General features: G+C 32.8%; 1 pseudogene; it reads right to left on the bottom strand.

The window, feature by feature from the left end:
• Positions 1 to 16,648, bottom strand: part of LOC149560666 (enolase 1-like) — a 57,844-nt pseudogene extending 41,196 nt beyond the window's left edge.
• Between the last annotated feature and the right edge of the window lie 1,514 nt (positions 16,649 to 18,162).

Here is an 18,162-nt window from a genome sequence, read left to right as displayed (position 1 = left end):
GATAAGTATTTGACAAAGCTTGGATTTGTTAAAGGTATGGTGGATGGTAATATGTATTTGAGAGAAGTTGATAATGGTTTGTTTATCATAGTAATATTTTCTAATAACATAATATTTGGAGGTAATGATGAGGAAAGTGATAAGTCTGTTGACAAAATGAAGGATGAATTTGAAATGAGTATGATAGAAGTGAAGTTTTCCTAGGATTGTAGATTGTGCAAAATAGTGATGGTATTTTCATTTCACAAGCTAAGTACTTGAAAGACTTATTGAAGAGATTTGGATTGGAAAGTTGTAAACCTATTGGTACACTAATGATAACTAGTTACAAGTTATTTAGTAAGGACAAGAAACCTACCATTGAGTAGAAGAGATACTGATCCATGATTGGAGGATTGCAATATCTAACTCACGCCAAACCAAATATAGAAAATGTAGTTGAGATTATAGCTAGGTTTCAAGATGATCCTAAAGAGTATCACTATGTAGCAGTAAAAATGATATTCATATATTTGAAAGGAACATTTAACTATGGAATTTGGTATGATAGATCAAATGATTTCACTCTATGTGCACATACTAATTTCAATTGGGTAGGAAGTATGGATGACAGAAAAAGCACTAGTGGTGGAACATTTTACCTTGGAGGAAGATTGGTCTCTTGGATGAGCAAGAAACAAGATTGCATTACATAGAGTACAATAGAGGTAGAGTATGTAGCAACAACAAATAATTGTAATCAAGTTATGTGGATCAAGTAAATGTTGAAGAATATTGGGATTGAGTTTATAGAACCTATTATCATATACCATGATAACACAATTACATGGAGTATGTCTAAGAATCCTATATTGCATTCTAAGATGAAGCATATATCTATTAAGTATCATGTCTTGAGAGAGAAGGCAATAGAAAAAGATATTAGATTGGATAATGTGAGCACTAAAGATCAGATTGAAGATATCTTTATGAATCCCTTACCTAAAGATACATTTGAGTACCTAAGAGATATGCTTGGGGTTATGCCCCAGCCTACTTTAGAGTAGATGATGTAGTAAGTGCATCAGAGAACTATTGTTAGCCTAGATTGAATGTTGATGCTTCCTATATGGGGGATTATCTGTTGAGAGCTGACTTATTGAGGACTCTCAGTATTTGGTATTTGGTATTGAAAAATGTCTTTGGATACTAAAGTTGGTTGAAGAGTTGGAACATGTGCATTAACAATTGGTATATTGACATAATCAAGCTTTTGTCATTGATGTCAATGGGGGATAATAGGCATGTAAAATATCTCCTAAGTTATTATGGGGAGAGTCCATGGAAATATCTACTTTATTAGGGAGATTTAGAAAGATTCATGTGAGAAGAAAGAAGAATATCTCTATGGCAGAGATATGTATGATGAGTTTTTTTTATTATGAACACTATTGTCAATCCTAAGAAGAAGATGAGACTAGAAACAACAAAAAAGTACTATTTGGTATTCTTGGAACTTAGATTTTTTTCATCTATGTTTCCATCAATGACAAAGGGGGAGATTGTTAGCATGAATATTGATGCTACTACATTCAAGGAGTTGTTAGCATGAATGTTGATGTACTACATTGGGGGAATATCCTAAGCATTGGAGAGTATTGATATGTTCCATTCATGATTGCATTTGTCATTGATGTCAACATAGCAGTAATTCCATTAAGATTGGAAGAATAGTAGTCAATAATCTTATGATGCATAGAAGTTGAGGATTCTTTAGATGGTGCATAGTGGAGGACATGTTCTTGAGGTTGTCCATATGACATGGTTAGGAGGACTAAGTCTAAGTCAATGGTGTATGAAAGTTACACTTGATTTGTTAGAAGTGGTAAATAAATAGAGCATTGGAAAATACAGTTTTGATGATCTATCACTACCTTTCATCTGAGATGCATAGCTACATAGTGATAGAGGATAGTTGTGTTATGACACTAGCATGTGTGTAAGACATGGTTTCACACGTGTGATGTTTGGTATAGATTATGAGCCAACAATGCTATTGCAATTAACTAATTATCTTATTTTGATTAAATGGGAAAGCCTCAAGGCTAACTCAAGGAATTATTATGAAGATAATGTATAAAGGAAAGTTTTTTTCCTTGTTTATTAAGTATGTATAAGAAGAAGATCAAGTGGAATGTGAAGTATTAGTGTGCAGTGTGAGAAGTAGAAGAATGCTTACTGAATGTGTGTAAGCGATCCAAGGGATCATTGAATGTGCATTATGAGATTTGGTTACAAGATCTGAAGGAGCAGAAGTCTAGTTGACAGGAAAAAGACAAAGGAAGGAAGTACATTTTAGTTCTATTATTCTACAAGGAATAATACAGAGATCATTTGGACAGTGGGTTCTTTGATCTTAACCTTGAAGTTTTTTGGGTAGTGGGTCCAGCTATATTTCACAACTCCTAACAGGGTTGGAATCTCTTAATAGGGATTCAAAGTCTCCTGATAGGGATTCATATGTACTAAATGTTGTAACAAACTCCTAACAGGGTCTAACCTCTAACAAGGAATATTTATATTAGTACATGATCTTGTGGGAACCATTCCCACTAGGGTTATCCCCTTGATCAAGGGTTTCCGTAGTTAACATATCTAGTATTAATTGTGTAAGAGTATCTTGTTGTGGTTTTAGTTAACATTACTTGTATGGTTAATATTTTTTAAAGTTAATGATTGGCATGATAGTTGTATAACTGATTCACCCGCTCAGATTATTTTAGTGGACTACATATTCTAACAATTAGGATCAGAGCATTAGGTCATTGAAGATAAGGCTTAATAGCTTTGGGATATTGATGGAGAATATGTTCAAGAAGGATGGTCCAAGATTCGATGGGGCCAACTATAATAGTTGGAAGGAAAAGATGAAGACTCATTTGCTATGCATGGATCTAGGATATTGGCTTTTGACGAAAGCTAAGAAGGCAATTGTTGAAGAATCAAAGTTAGAGGAATGCGGTGAGGGAAAAAGAGATCTATTTGTGTGTAACCTAAGAGCTAGAAAAGCCCTCACTATCAGCTCTTCCAAAAAATGAAAACAATCAGGTAAAGACATTTCAAACTTCTCATGAAATTTGGAAAGCATTAGAAGTTACTTTTGAAGATGACGATCATGCAAAAGGAACAAGATTACAAAATTGGATTTGAGCATTTAAAGATGTTAAGATGATGGAAGATGAATATATAAGAATTTATGTTTGTAGAATATCAGAAATTGTTGCTGATATTTGGTCTCTTAGTGGAACTAAACAAGATGATTAGGCTATATGGAAGATCTTGAAAATTTTAACACCACCATTCACGCAGACAACTTAGACGATTCAGCTAGTAATGTCCTGCACCCAAGATTTCACAAAGGAAATGTTGCTTTGAAGGTTAGAGTCTATAGAAGTAGAATTATAACAATCTGGAGAACTAGCCAGAGTTGAGAAAACTTTCAGTGCTTTGAATATTCAACCTAATCTATCAAGAAGTACAAGTGTGAGAGGAGACTTTGCCAATAGTACTAGATTTGAAGAAGATAAAAAGATTGAAGAAGGAATAGCCCTTCTAGGAAGAAGAGAGAAATATGGTAAGAAAATCTTTAAATGTTGGAGTTCTGATGAATATGGTCAGTATGCATTGAAATGTCCTAAAAAAGAGAAAAAGTTTAGAGGAAAATTTAAGCCTAGAAAAGATAAGGATAGAAACTGTCTATACACTAATAAGGACGAAAAATTTGATGAAAAAGATCAGAGTGAAAGCGATGATGAATTAGGATTTGTGGCTATCAAGGAAGATGATCTTGATAGAGAAATTAGAGAAGAGAGAGCTCTAGTCACCCAAGTTGAGAAGAAATCAGATTGGATAATTGATAGTGGATGTTTACATCACATGACTAGTGATATGAACAAATTTGTTAAGTTTAGAAATCATGATGGAGGTATTGTCAGAGTTGGTAACAATGCAACCTATCATATTATAGGGATTGGATCTATTATTCTTGATGGTAAAACTAACACTGATGATCAATAGTAGAATTTTGGTAGATAAATTACTATGTAACTAAAAGTTTCAATCCCAAGACTACAAATTTTAGTCACTTGACTAAAAGTGATAGAAGTATAGTAATATTTTGCAATTTATAAGTATAAATGACTTTAAAAATGACTATTTTGGTCATCAGGTAAAATCACAAGGTTAGACAAAGCTAAGTGACTAAAAAAATGATCAGATAAATGATTAAATAATTGGTCACTAATAATTAGTCACCCAAAAAAATGCTTAAATGAATTATTGATGAATTTTTTTATCATATTAATAGATCCAATGAGTGTTAAGTGTTCCATTTATTCTCATGAGAGACTAATTCATGTTAGTCACTATTCGTGAAAAATGGGTCAATGATTTTGACACAAAAACTACATAGTTAAATCTTGGCAACAATATCATAGTTTGACTTGTTGTGGAAAATATCTCCTAATTATAAAATGACCTATATTTATTTAAAATATTTTAATTATTGTCACTACTATTAAATTAACATACTTTTAGTACTAGTCTTTTATTTCGGTAGCCTTTTCTATCAAATTTCATATAGATGTTGTATTGTAAATATTAAAAAAATTATTTGATTACAATTAGTGTAGAATAGAATTTTGATTGAATATATATATATAATAATAATAATAATATATTAAATTTTATTTCATTTCTCAAATTAAATTAAACACATATATTATTATTGTTATTTGTTTACATTCATGAGATTCAAATTTGTATATTTTCTATAGTTTTTAAATTTATGTATATTTAATTGAGTTAAGAACTTATTTATTTATTGGTAGAGACAAGAGTAGAAATTAAATTATATATATTATTTGAAATAAATTGATAAATCTATCCAAATCTTTACTGCATGGAGATAGAGATATTTTTCATATGTAACCACTAAAATTATATTTACAAAGTCTTGTGAGTGCTACTAATATAGTTATTAATATTGTATTGTAGAATAAATAAATAAATAGAATAAATATAGTAAACATTAATAAACTATAAATTATAATTTACTAATTAATATAAATATAAGATCAAAATTGTATATGAAATTAGAAACCTCTTTTAAATCAAAACGAACCATTAAATTAATTTTTTTGTCTAACATAACAATAAATCTTTTATACTTTATTCTTAAGCATATAGACACATTGAAATCTGTTTTAAATATTACAAGACTTATCTTTATTGAACTTTTCAACATTCAAACATAACTCATAAATTAATAATCATATGAATAATAATAATCATAACATTTTTCTTAAGCATATACATCTAACAAGACACATTGTAAGACTTACCTTTATTAAGAAACATAATGCACACATTAATAACAAGACACACAAAGCGTCATAGTTCCTGCCAAATGCTTAATGGTTGTAGAATTGCGATAAAGTCAAAGAAAAATATGAATGTGTTAACAATAATGCTTCTAGTACTGGTTTTTAATTGTGTATGTAAGAAATTTGATAAGTATGAGACATTTTCGACGAGTGAAATTTGTGATATTGCTATGTCAATTTAACAAATTTAGAAAAGGAAATTCTATTTTCTTTAAATTTATTCCATGATAACATATAATGAATTTCTTATAAATTTTTGTAGAACATGGTGCAATAGTGTATATGACAAAAATAACGTGATAGACACAAATTTTCGATATAAACAAGTATATGAAAATGTTTATTGATAATTGAAAATTGAAATGATAAAATGAAACTATTAAAATCTAATGAAAACATTGACTATCTTGTATTTATAGAAGAAAAATAATAATTATTAAAAAAATTCTAAAAATTTAACAAATATAAATACAATATACAATCTATATAAGAAATATTAAAAAAATTGAGATTATCAAATTCAAATTTATAATATAAAAATCATTGAAATCAATTAGATCTTAAATACATTTACATTATAACTAACTTAACTAACCTATAACAAATTAACCAATTAATTAAACAAACAAACAATTAACTAATATTGTAAACTTCAAATTATTTTCTAAAGATGGTTATTCCATTGCGGGCAAAATATTATTCTCTTAAAAAAAAATTGGATAGTATTCACGTAGTCCAAGGATTAAAGTAGGTGTCAGTTCATTTATTGTATACAAAATGGGAAGACTTGGAAAGCAGATGACTGTTTGTTTGTTATTCTGTTTTTTTTATTGCAAAAATGATTTTTTTCATTGCTATTTTTCACCAGAACCAATAAGATTTCAGATTAATAAGTATTTTTCATTTTAAAAAATATACTAAAAAGTTCAAACTTTACAAAACAGTTAAAGGTAGAAAAAAATTTCAAATAAGTGTTTCAAAAATTTTCAGGAGACTAAACGAAAGCATAAGTTACCTGCCGTTGGCAGGGACTAATAATAATCATTTGTTAAATTGGCAGAACTAGATGTATGGTGAAGGAGGCCCGAGAGAAATTTAAAGTCACTTTAAGATGAATGAACCCACCTCTATACTAAATATCCATAGAAAAACCTTTGATCCTTCACCGACACTTAGACTGCGGTCTACATATTTTAGCAATCCCTTCTCTTCTTCCAGTCAAATCAATTTATGCTTACAAATATAATACCTCTGTGATGTTATAGTAGAAAGTTATGGTCAATTTGAGGGCTCAATCTTGAAGGATTGAAAGATTGTTCTATGTCAGTCGTGAGTATTTCATCGCTTCGATGGAGGACTCCGTGTGCGGGCTTTTTCTAGTTTGAGGGTGCGTCTTCGGTGCGATGAGATTTTCATCCCATGACATAAAGGAAGTGAGGATTTTTTATTATACTGGGGATTTTGAATTCAATAGTAGAGACGGGATTTCTCACTCAGACGTCAAATGACACATAGGGTTTTAAGCTGAGAGTGGAGGGTTTCAAATGCGGCAGAAGTGAAGGGATTTCTCAATCAAACATCAACTGGAAAAGAGGATTTTGAGATGAGTGCAAAAGACGAAGAGGGTTTTGTGCCTTTTCTGCAGAGTTCATAGTTCCAAACAAGGTGTGGCTTTTCTCTCTGGTTCTTTATCTGTTCTTTCTGTTTTTGTTCTCCTTTTTCTTGCAATCGACACTCACGCTCAATCATCTCAAATGGATAAACCTTCTTAAATACAAAATTAAAACCTTTTTAAAACTCAAGTGCTTCTATGGAGGGTTACTAGATTCATGCTTTGTGGTCATCAAATTTTTAATTATAATACGAGGCAAAAACTTTCACACATAGGTCTCCCTCTTCAACGAATTCTCAAATTGGAAGATCTTTGAGTTGTGGGATGTACCATCTTACTTTTAAAGGGTCCAATTTTAAATTTTGCATTACTTTCATGCTAGTATGGATTCTAGAGTTGAGAGCCATCTTGTCCACTCAGGCTCACTAGATATCTTTTCATAATTGGGGGAAAATGAATTTTAAGAAGAATCAAGCACTGGCTCCATGCCCCCATGAAATCCAGACTCTAAATCCAACTTGTCAATCTTGGACTCACAAGGAATCTTTCTAAAATTGGGGCCATAACAAGATGCTTGTGCAAGAGAGGGTTGGTTCATCGTCCCTCTCTACCATTTTAGAGGAATATTATTATAATCAATAATTTTAGAGTACCTCATGCATTGAATTATATACAGGCTTCAAGTAACATCAGTATTGAATAGGTGCTTATTCTACCAGCCAAACAATATTATTATTTTAGTGTCGAAAGAAACTTTAGCAAGATAAGTGATTGTCTCCTTATTTGCAGCAGCTTGACTAGAACTAGACTTTAGACACCTTAAAGTCATGGTGTGAACATAAATGCCTACAAAGCTCAACTTAGCATCCACTAATGTCATCATGTAGGGAAAAGATGATACAATGTGGAAAGTGCATTATTTATACAATAGTAATCCTTCCTTAAGGTCCAACACAAGGTCATAGATGAGTCACAATCTCAAAAAAAATAGTAATAGAAGAAATCTAGGATTCATAGTAGTGTCAAAATACACCACACGCAAGGTTTTTTTCCCTAATTAGGCTTAGCCTGCATGGAAGAAAAGAGGAAGCCTCTTAACTGTAATTGTTAAGAGATGATGTACTTAGTCACAACTTATTTTCAAATATAAAAATACAATAATTGGCTATTGTATGTTTTCCATGACAATAAACTATACAAGCACTTAGGGGATATATCTCTCATTACATATAAGTGTTTCTGTCAGCAACCTTTATATTTTCTAACAACTTATATAGTCCTTAATTTATTGATCGACTGACATATTCCACAAGGGAAAATATTTCAATATAGTTTGAGAAATGTTAAATCATTTGACATTGTGCTATGGGTAGGCTGACAAAAGACAGGTGATTTGATTTGATGCCCTCCTCTAGCATGACAATGCGAAGTGTAGAGAAGGTAGGAAACTTTGTAGAAGGAAGGAGAAAATCACAAGGTTTCATATATCTATAGATTATAAGTGGCTTCTTTGCCCCGACACGTTAGCCCAAAACCTTTACCAAGAGAAGTAGGGAAGATTGTCTAGAAGTTGAAGCTTTACCAGGAGAAGCAAACATATTGTGGTGGCCAAATACATAGATTCTATGGCCCTTCTCTCCACTGCTCACAACTCTATTGTTATTTTAATAATGCTCTCTTCTTTGATAGTTGAGGACAACATGATCTGAGATCAACAACCCTACCCCCCTGCCTGCAATCTCACTCAATCTGTGTGGGCTTTTAGAAGAAGAAATCGAACGAGTATTTTGGGTCACCCCTGCAATCTCGTATCTCCCCAAGGAAAAGGTTTGTGAGAATATCTAACTAGAACTTCTTGCAAAGTATGTATCAAATCAGCCCATCTTGTTATTAATTAGTTTGGAAAAATTTATGAGGTCTCAACTTTTTAGTTTTGTAGAAAATCACATCCATCAATGACCCAAGCCTTTTTTCTCCAACAATATTTAGGATTCCAGAGGAAAAGTGTTTTAAAAATATTATAAAGACACATCTGGAAAATTTATCAAAGTGTCATCTCTAATTCCCCCAACCACCCAAAAAAGCTCAACCAATTTTTGTTTGGTAACCACACGGTGAGAGTGAGAGCCCAAACACTACATAAATATATTAATCAAATCTATGACAAAAGCTAGCAATACCCTCTCCATTTAAGTGCTCAATGTTGGCATTTACATGCTTGGAGGTACAATATTATCCTTTCTCTCACACAATCACCTCATGCTTATCCAAGAATAGTGTAACCCTAATCATATTTGAGAAACACAATTTGTGGCATTAATCTTTTCAAGATGACTTCCTATCAGCACTAGTTTGCAGCACAAGTGCAACTCTTGGCGCATCTATACAACATGCCCATTACATGGCATTCATATATTCATTTAGTGTATCCTCAATCCTGAGCCAAATGCCATGTAAACATGTACATGCACAATGTTTGTATACTAAAAAAACATGTATGTACATGCCCTAACCTACAACCCTCTGCCCATTCTCCACTCCCTTCAGTTGTAGTTGTTGTTTGCCCTTTGCTCATTCTCTTCACTCCCTTCAATAGTAGCTATTGTTTGTGATCTATTCTCTGACCATTTTTTACAAAATTTTGTGAATCAAGTAGAATATAAATCAATTTTATGGACAGCCAAGGGATTTGGTCTCATAGATAATTATACCTTGAAATTCATGTTCATCCACTACAAAAATTAGTATTTCAACCACTAGAACACAACTTTCATATCGAGTCATATGCACATTTTACATACAGTTACACATAAAAAAATAATATACCCTTTGCTTTTATAATAATTTAAAATAAAATTTCATATAAAATTTTTGAAAATTGTATTTCCACAGTGCTTTGGAATAGAGGACAGGGGACAACACCGTAATAATGGTTGGATGCCTACACACATACTATAAGTATATAATTATTAATAATTAGTTTTCATTATTGTTCATTAAAGTAAGTTTAAAAAAATGATTCATGGAGTATTTATATTAATATTTAAATATAATGTAATAAATAATTAATATTTGTATTTATCTAATTAATATTTATATTGATTCTCATTTCCTCAACATTCATTAAAGTTGAGCAAATTTATAAGTGTATAAGGCACATTCAATTCAAGAAAACTTGCCAGGATGAAAAGCATAATTTTAATTATATCCCTTCTCCTATGAGGTTTACTACTTCAGAATCTAGCGAGGATGAAGATAAATAAGTAGCTAGAGTTTATTAGTAGTTGGATATTTTTTGTATACCTTAAAGCTCTCTTGGTTCATTATACTATACTTTTAAACTTTCTGCAACAACCTTAATGGTTGTTATTTTTTGGTGGTGATCATTATGTGTTGTTTCTTTAGCATGTTACTATGTCCCTTTTTGGCTTCTTGATATGCTATATATATATATATATATATATATATATATATATAAACTTGCAGTGTGTTACTTAGAGCTCAATAGTGCACATAAACCATTTCATATGATATTTATTATTTTGATATGAAGTTTAAGAAAAGTTGAGGAATTCTTGTTTCTGTCTTTCCCTGTAACTGATGTAGAAGCTCATGTGACCAGTGACCAGTCTGACCAAGCATAGATGTTTGTGAGAGTGAATTGCTACAAGATAAGCCTTTAGCCATCCTTTTTGAGAGCTCAAATGAATGCAATTTAACAAAAAAAAAAAAAGTATGACCTCACAAGAGTAACTACACATTGCATTTGGATTCATTTTGCAGGTATAAAATAATCTATTTTTTCTTAAATTTAAATGCCCATTAAGGGGACATCAGGGCATCCATCAACCATCCCCAACATATGACTTCTATAGGACACTTTATGAACATTGGGAGGGAGGGCAGGGCACAAGTTGCATGTGCCTGTGGAACCTTGAAAATGCCATACACCTAAAGTAAAACTAGAAAGACTCTTTCACTAGAAGAAAATTGCATCATATTTACTATTACAGAATAACTACTGATCAAATAGCCATAGATAATTTATAAGGCCTACAGAAGAACTATTGATCAAATAGCCATAGACAATTTATAAGGTGCCCATAAACCATTGAATAAAATATTTTGACAAGAAATTTATACAACTTTAGTCAATTCTCTTTTCTGACTATTATCGTGACTAAGGTGACAACTCATATGACTTGTCTTACTACACACAGATGATTGCGACTACAAATCACAAATAAATTCATACTCTTCCAATTCCAACCATAAAACATGGTCCTAATCCCATCGTGTGCCCTCACAATAGTTAACTTTGCAAAAATTACCTTAAACTTCTACAACTCAAATTTAGTCTTGTTTTTGCATGCATAAAATGTCTCTTCCTAAATCTTTATGGCCTCTTTCCAGACATTAGGTATCTCACAGTCATCCCAATTCCCTAGTTCTGCAAGACATCATGGGGGCATTTTTGCTTGGTGGTGATGGATATGCAGCAGATAATTTTAGTAGGGGTGGCAGGTAAAAGGATTGAAGGAATTATTCAATGAAAACTAGATAATATCATAACCCTGAAGTAATACCTGAATAATCATTGCCCTAAAATAAAATTGCATATTTTACAAAAAAACACTAATAAGAGAACCATAGTCAATCTCACGAGAAATGTAGAATTTAAGCTATGACAAAAATATGATTATATGGCAACAAGTGCTTGCAGGATACTCTAAATATAACACAAGATAACTTTTGAAATACTAGCACCAAATGCAAAGTAATCAGTGTTCAAGGTAAAAACATTTGGAATCATAATGTTGAGATTCTTGATTATTAGCACATTAAGAGCTCCACAATGTCTAAATTCCTATTACATAGATAAGATATCATAATCATCACTGATGGCCATGAATAGATAGATGATTCAATATATAGCTATATGTATAGGAGAGGATATCATGATTAGTATTTATACCATGATTTACTAATTGACAAATTGCAGAAATTGATAGATAAAGTCTGGTCAAAAAGAGAAGATAAATGCAAATTGATTGAAAGCTTTATGATTTTAGAATCCAAACCCTGATATATATCAAAAAAATAGAATTTTGATAAAGTTCAGAATTAGATTTGGAAAAAAAAATCCAAACTCATTTGTGCCTCAAATATTCATCCTCATCCACACATGGTTCAAGAATAAAAAGTAGCATATATGCTTACATGACTGAAAATACTTTGATATGCAATATTTCTATAAACCGACTACTAAACAAGGCACCAACCTAAGGCACCAATCTAATGTCTACTTCAACATGGCATCTGTAGCTACCATTGTTGCATAAATATAAGAAATGTCAAGGCCTTAAACAATTAATGAAAACATTCTACACTAGGAATTTAGGAACATACCAACCTAATGTCTACTTCAACGTGGTATTTGTAGCTACCATTGTTGCATAAAATATAAGAAACGTCAGGGCCTTAAACAATAAATGAAAACATTCTACACTAGGAATTTAGGAACATACTAACCTCAAGGGAATCTTGTCATATATAGAGGATCTGATGACAAGGCTTGGCCCAAGATTTGATTATGTAGTTAGTTTTATAAACCTACCATGAGTTCAAATTTCTAAAAAGTTTTTTTTTTGGTGCACCTGTCTGTCTAAATAGATCCAAATTCGTTGCCCAAACACCAATGTATGGATATTGTAGGTATAGCTCCAAATGCAAGTTCAAAATGTAAGTGAAGGGTAAAACAAAACACTATTGTCAAATTTTTGAAATAGAAATGAAATTATTATAGGATCATCTCAACAAGGATCATTGACTATAAATAATAAGAAGCTCAATTCATTATTATTGTTCCCAAACAAAAAAGCTTGATATTATTTTCAATAGAAACAATCAAGATAACCTTGCCTCACTGGTTGTTATTTCAAAATTAAATACTATTGGAAAATAAGGTTGATATACTTACAATATCATGGAAATAGTAGGCTTTGGCTATTTAGACCAGAAAACTATAAACATAACGACTCTTTGGAAGTCAAGTGGATCAAACTCGAAATGATTTTTTATTTTATAAACTGCTATATTTGGTTGATGTAACATAAAGTGCCCTTTCCTGATCTCTTTAAAAATATTGTAAAAAAAAAATGTAGCACCTCACAACACATTAGGTCTAAATTTTTTATACTACATAACTTGCAGTGATTCAAAGATCATTATTACCTTCTAATGCTAAATTTAGGAGTCTAGTAAGACAAGTCAAACAACAATCCTAAAAATGCACCAAAAAAATTTAATCCACCCTAATTATAGATTAATAGTGGAGAACTATAAAGAAATATGTTATAAATTGATAAAAGTAAACAAAAATAAAAAATACTTTGAAGAAGTATTTAGTAGATCTTAGGCTATTTTGTCAAGCTATCTATTCTTGGAGGCAAATGGGTGCAAATTTTACTATCAACTAGGAATTTTACATTAGCATAGATTAAATAGAGTGAAAAACAAATAGAATAGATGGAAAGTAGAAATCCAAAGATAGTACTTTCTATATTGTTTATGCACAAATTTTACAAGATAAAGTACCTAGAATTGCACATTTTATTAAAAATCATACCTCTCTTGCAAGCAAAATTGATATGGAACTTTAAGCTCAAGTGTCCTGTATTAAAAATTTGGTATCTCTAGAGTTTGTATTTGCAAAAAATATATTTTTAAAAAGCTATTGATAGTAAGTATTAATTATTGTTGTTGTATTTGTTAGGTATTTTTCTCCTCTAAAAGTTCCCAAATATTACATTACAATGTTTTTTCTTTGGATATAATCAGAATGAAAAGATAAGAGTCTATGTGATGGAGGAATGGTGCCTGCGGGAAGCAAAGAGGTAAAAGATTTTGTGCCTAAAGAGATTAAAGGTATCTAAAAATAGGATTTTAGGAAATTATTTTTATGCCTATTTTCAAGGTCTATTTGTTTGGTTTTATCACACATTTGATTGAAAATGATTTACTGTTATTTCACGCACTCACACTCTTTTCCAAATAATATAGAAGCATCTAGTAGTAGTCCAACATGCCCTCCCCATCTAGGATTTATGTGAGGATTTTGCATACGATGTGGTGTGATGAAACCAAATCTAGATTCAGAATATCAAATTGGAGTTGCTCTTAAATATATTCATAAGGTATCCATTTTGTGAAAGCCAATTGCATTTATTAGGGATTTTCAATGACCTTAGAGCTTGAGAAGGAATTTATTGTAGGTTTTGAATGCCAATATTCCATAAACTCCATACTAAATTTATGGCTAAGGACAAAATTGCATCAGACATTATTATGGCCCATTTTTTGTCAATAATTCATAGCTGCGAATTTTTTTTTGCTTTTCTTAGTAGTTGGATGCATGTTTGGGAATTAATGTTTATACCATCACTTTAATTGGTCACTAATAAGAAATGATAAATTTTATGGAAAGTGTTTAATGAATTTCTCATAACAGTGTTTCATGCCAAGTGTTTGTTAAAATATTCAAGAAAGAAGATTTATCATTTGGTGAAGTTATGTCTGAGTGCTAAGTGGTTGAGTTCATGCCTTCTTATTGCAAGTAAATATATTAGATTACTATTTTCATACAAGTGTTTGACATAATTTCCATGTAAGGTACTTGTAATTTGTATTGTGTGGGGTACAAGAACTAAGAAATTTTAGTTCAGACTTTGCACACCAACTGTTTAATGAAATGCATACGGGAGTTGATGTTCTCCTCCCCACTTTTGTTTGGGGAAGGTATAGCTTCCAGGGTGTCCAAGACATGTGAGGGGCTAGTAGGGCTAGAGACAACCTTCTTTCTGGTGTCCTAGTGAGGCCTCTTCCTCTTGATGGGTTTAATTTTCACTCTCGGTTGACTCAAAGCTAAAGTCCTGTTTAGGGGGGGATTTGAATTTATCCATTTGGAGACATTCTAGCCCTTTGAGTGGTTTTCTTTCTCTTCCCTATGTCAGTATCAGACTCAATAAGGCTAATTTTAACCTCCGAAGTAGGGGTTTTCTTGACTTTTCTATGATGGAGCTAGGGGTGGGGTCCATGGATATCTGGGGTTTAGTAGTAGCCAAAGGGTTGACTAAAAGAAACAAGGTTAAGGCAAGGCGGTGTTTGTAAATTTTGTGCATGAAATCCTAGTGGATAATATAAAAAGGGTTTGCCCTCTTCTCTCTTTTTCCTAGCCTTTAAGACACAATCCTCCATGGAATACAAAAAAAGGTAAGTAAAAGAAATCAGATCATGGTTTCTGAAATGGATGAGAATGGGGAAATGGTACTAATACAACACTTGGAACCGATCTTCAAGGGTAATATACCTCATAATGGCATAGCAGATCACATCCTAGGACACCAAAAGATCCTCCTTGGAAAACCCACCACGTGTGCAAACTGACTCCTCATTAGGTTTGAAATGTTTTCTCAGATTGGTTTCATCTACCATCCTAGCATGCTTATACCAATTCTTTCCTTCCATGGGAAACCCACCAACCCTAGCAACTAGTTCCTCTATGATTTAAAATGGAGTTCCATTGATGTTAACCTTCCTTTCATTCTAGAAATTTAAGAATTGCACGGAGATGTGTTGTCATGCTTCTCCATACCTTCCATAAATGGAAGTAGGCTTCCTTCCCAAAGATTAACCCAAGCGGCCTCACTCTTCCTGATGTACTCCATGATCTCCATTGGTTTAGTGTGGTCATTGGCACCCATTTCTTCACCAAGCTTGACAACCAGTTTCTCAAAGTTTTCCAACATCCCCTTCTTACAATGGCAGTGACGATAGAATAAATAAATCATGTTCAAGCTGAAAATGTTAAGGTAGTGAAAACCCATCATAAGATCACAAGGCATCCCTAAATATGAGGAACCACTCTCTATGGCATGTGTGATGAGTACCTTTCCCTCTGAATTAAACTGTTGCCAATTGTAGTTGAAGTGGGATTTGGCTAAAGTGTCCTTGTTATCCCGTTTTTGGGGTTCACCACATCTGAACATAATGATGCCACTCATCCTTTTCATGAAATAATTAAACCTCATAATGAGGTGATCATAAAATAAAATCCTCATGCAGTATTGCCCAAAATCACCTTTATGAAAAAAAATCCACTAGCCTTCCCGCCCACATGGCTTTATAAAACCTTGCCACCTTTGGAAATGACTCATGCTGCCTTGTGTGAAGTATGCTCACATTACATGATCACTTAAGTTGATGATGGAAGTTGGTTGACATCCTCCCATTTGACAATTTGCATGGTATTATGGCCAAATATTTCCAACACATCTGCCACTCCATTTTCTTCATGATAAATGTGGACCATGTGGATATCCTGGCACCCCTCCATCAAATTGTGAATTTCCTCTATTATTATTTTGATCTTCCAACTACTACATCCCTCTCCTTTAACCACTCTAATAATCAACATTGAACCCCTCTCAACTGCCAATCTTTGAATTCCTCTAACTCTCGCAATTCTCAACTGCCACAGAAGGGCCAGGGCTTTCACTTTATTGTTTGAACCTCCTCTACAGTTCCCAATATAAGTGACCACAAACTCCCCCATACTATTCTAGAGGACATCCCCAACTATAGCATTACCAACCATGACCAACCCATCAAAATTAAGTTTTATCCAAGTTTTAGGAGGGTGATGCCATGTCGTTCTACACTTGGCCTTAACTTTGGTGTTATAAAACTATGCCACCATCGGGCCTAAGTCCCAAGCGAACACCAACTTCATATCAAGTTCCATCACCTAATCCCACTACATTCATTTAAGAGTATAATAATCTATTAGGTCAAAACCAAACTGGTAATGGCTTTGTCCCTGAAGGTTCTTTTATTATGCTCCTAGATTTTTGATGAGACATGAAGGGGGATAATTTTTCATAGATTTGTAAGATAAGGGTGATCTATCAGCCTATCCCATTGAACAAATTGGTGTAATTTTTCATTGGCACACCACTAGACTTCCCATAGCACAAGAAATCCCTTCCAAACCTTGGACGCAAAAGGGTAGTGGATGAGAAGGTGTGGGATAGATTATGCTTCTTTGTAACATATAATACAACAATACCCTCTCCTTTGAAGATTGTCAATGGTGAGTATATTCATGTGTAATTTCATCCACCAAAAGAAATTTATCTTTGGTAGGATCCATGGGTGCCAGACCTTCCTCTAATCCCGCAAGGCCCTGTCCTCCCCAAGAGAATAGAGATAAGAAAATTTTACTATGAAGTCTCCTAAGGGGGTAAGTCTCAAAACCAAAGAGTTTCCAATCAGAGTGGGTGGGATCCTATAGTTCTAAAGAAGATTTTGGAGTTCCATAGAAACCCTCATCCCTTCCATAATCTTAATTCTTTTCCATTGCCTTTCTAGGGTGATATAGCTTTGAATCAGAGTACCATTTTGTCTAGTGCAATCCTCTCTCAAGGGTTGGAATTTAGTGTGTATTAGGGGTTTGTACTAAATCCATTGGTCTTGCTAGAAGTCAATGTTGTTACCATTTCCCACCACACAGTGTGTACCCTTCTTTAAAATTATCTAGGTGTGCACCACATTATTCTAAATTTTTGAACCTTGGATGCGAGCCTGGGTTCAGAGGAAGAGATGGAACAAGTCCTCTCCCAAATATTTAGCCTTCACAATGTTGCAAAAACTACCCAACGAGTTCATCAGTCTCTAACTGTGATGTCCCCTTCTAGCTAGAGACATCACTTTAGCTGGTGATTAGCCTATCAGAGACCCTCGTAGGCTAATAAGATTGGATAGAGGGTCACCTTGGTGTGGAGATCCTCCAAGGACCAGAGCAGAGTACTCTTCTAGGTTGCCAGAGTTTGTTTATGATGAGTTTTCCTTTGAGTTTGGCTTGGTTAGGCTATTTTTAGCAGTTTTGGAGTTATAAAGATAGACCCCTACTATTTTTAGAAAAGGGGTATGGTCATATGCGGTTCTATCATGTTAGCTCCCAGTCCAAATGACAATAAAAAATGTTGAGTAATAATGGAGATATTAATGTTTATTTAGTTAAAATAAACATTATTGGTTTTGAGCCTATATTGTTAAGTTATAATATAT

The sequence above is a fragment of the Cupressus sempervirens genome, chromosome 4, assembly GCF_028749045.1.
Source record: "Cupressus sempervirens isolate cs-2001-9-10 chromosome 4, ASM2874904v1, whole genome shotgun sequence".
Lineage (NCBI taxonomy): Eukaryota > Viridiplantae > Streptophyta > Pinopsida > Cupressales > Cupressaceae > Cupressus > Cupressus sempervirens.
The sequence above is the reverse complement of the archived record's forward strand: the minus strand, read 5'-3'. Positions and strand labels throughout refer to the sequence as shown.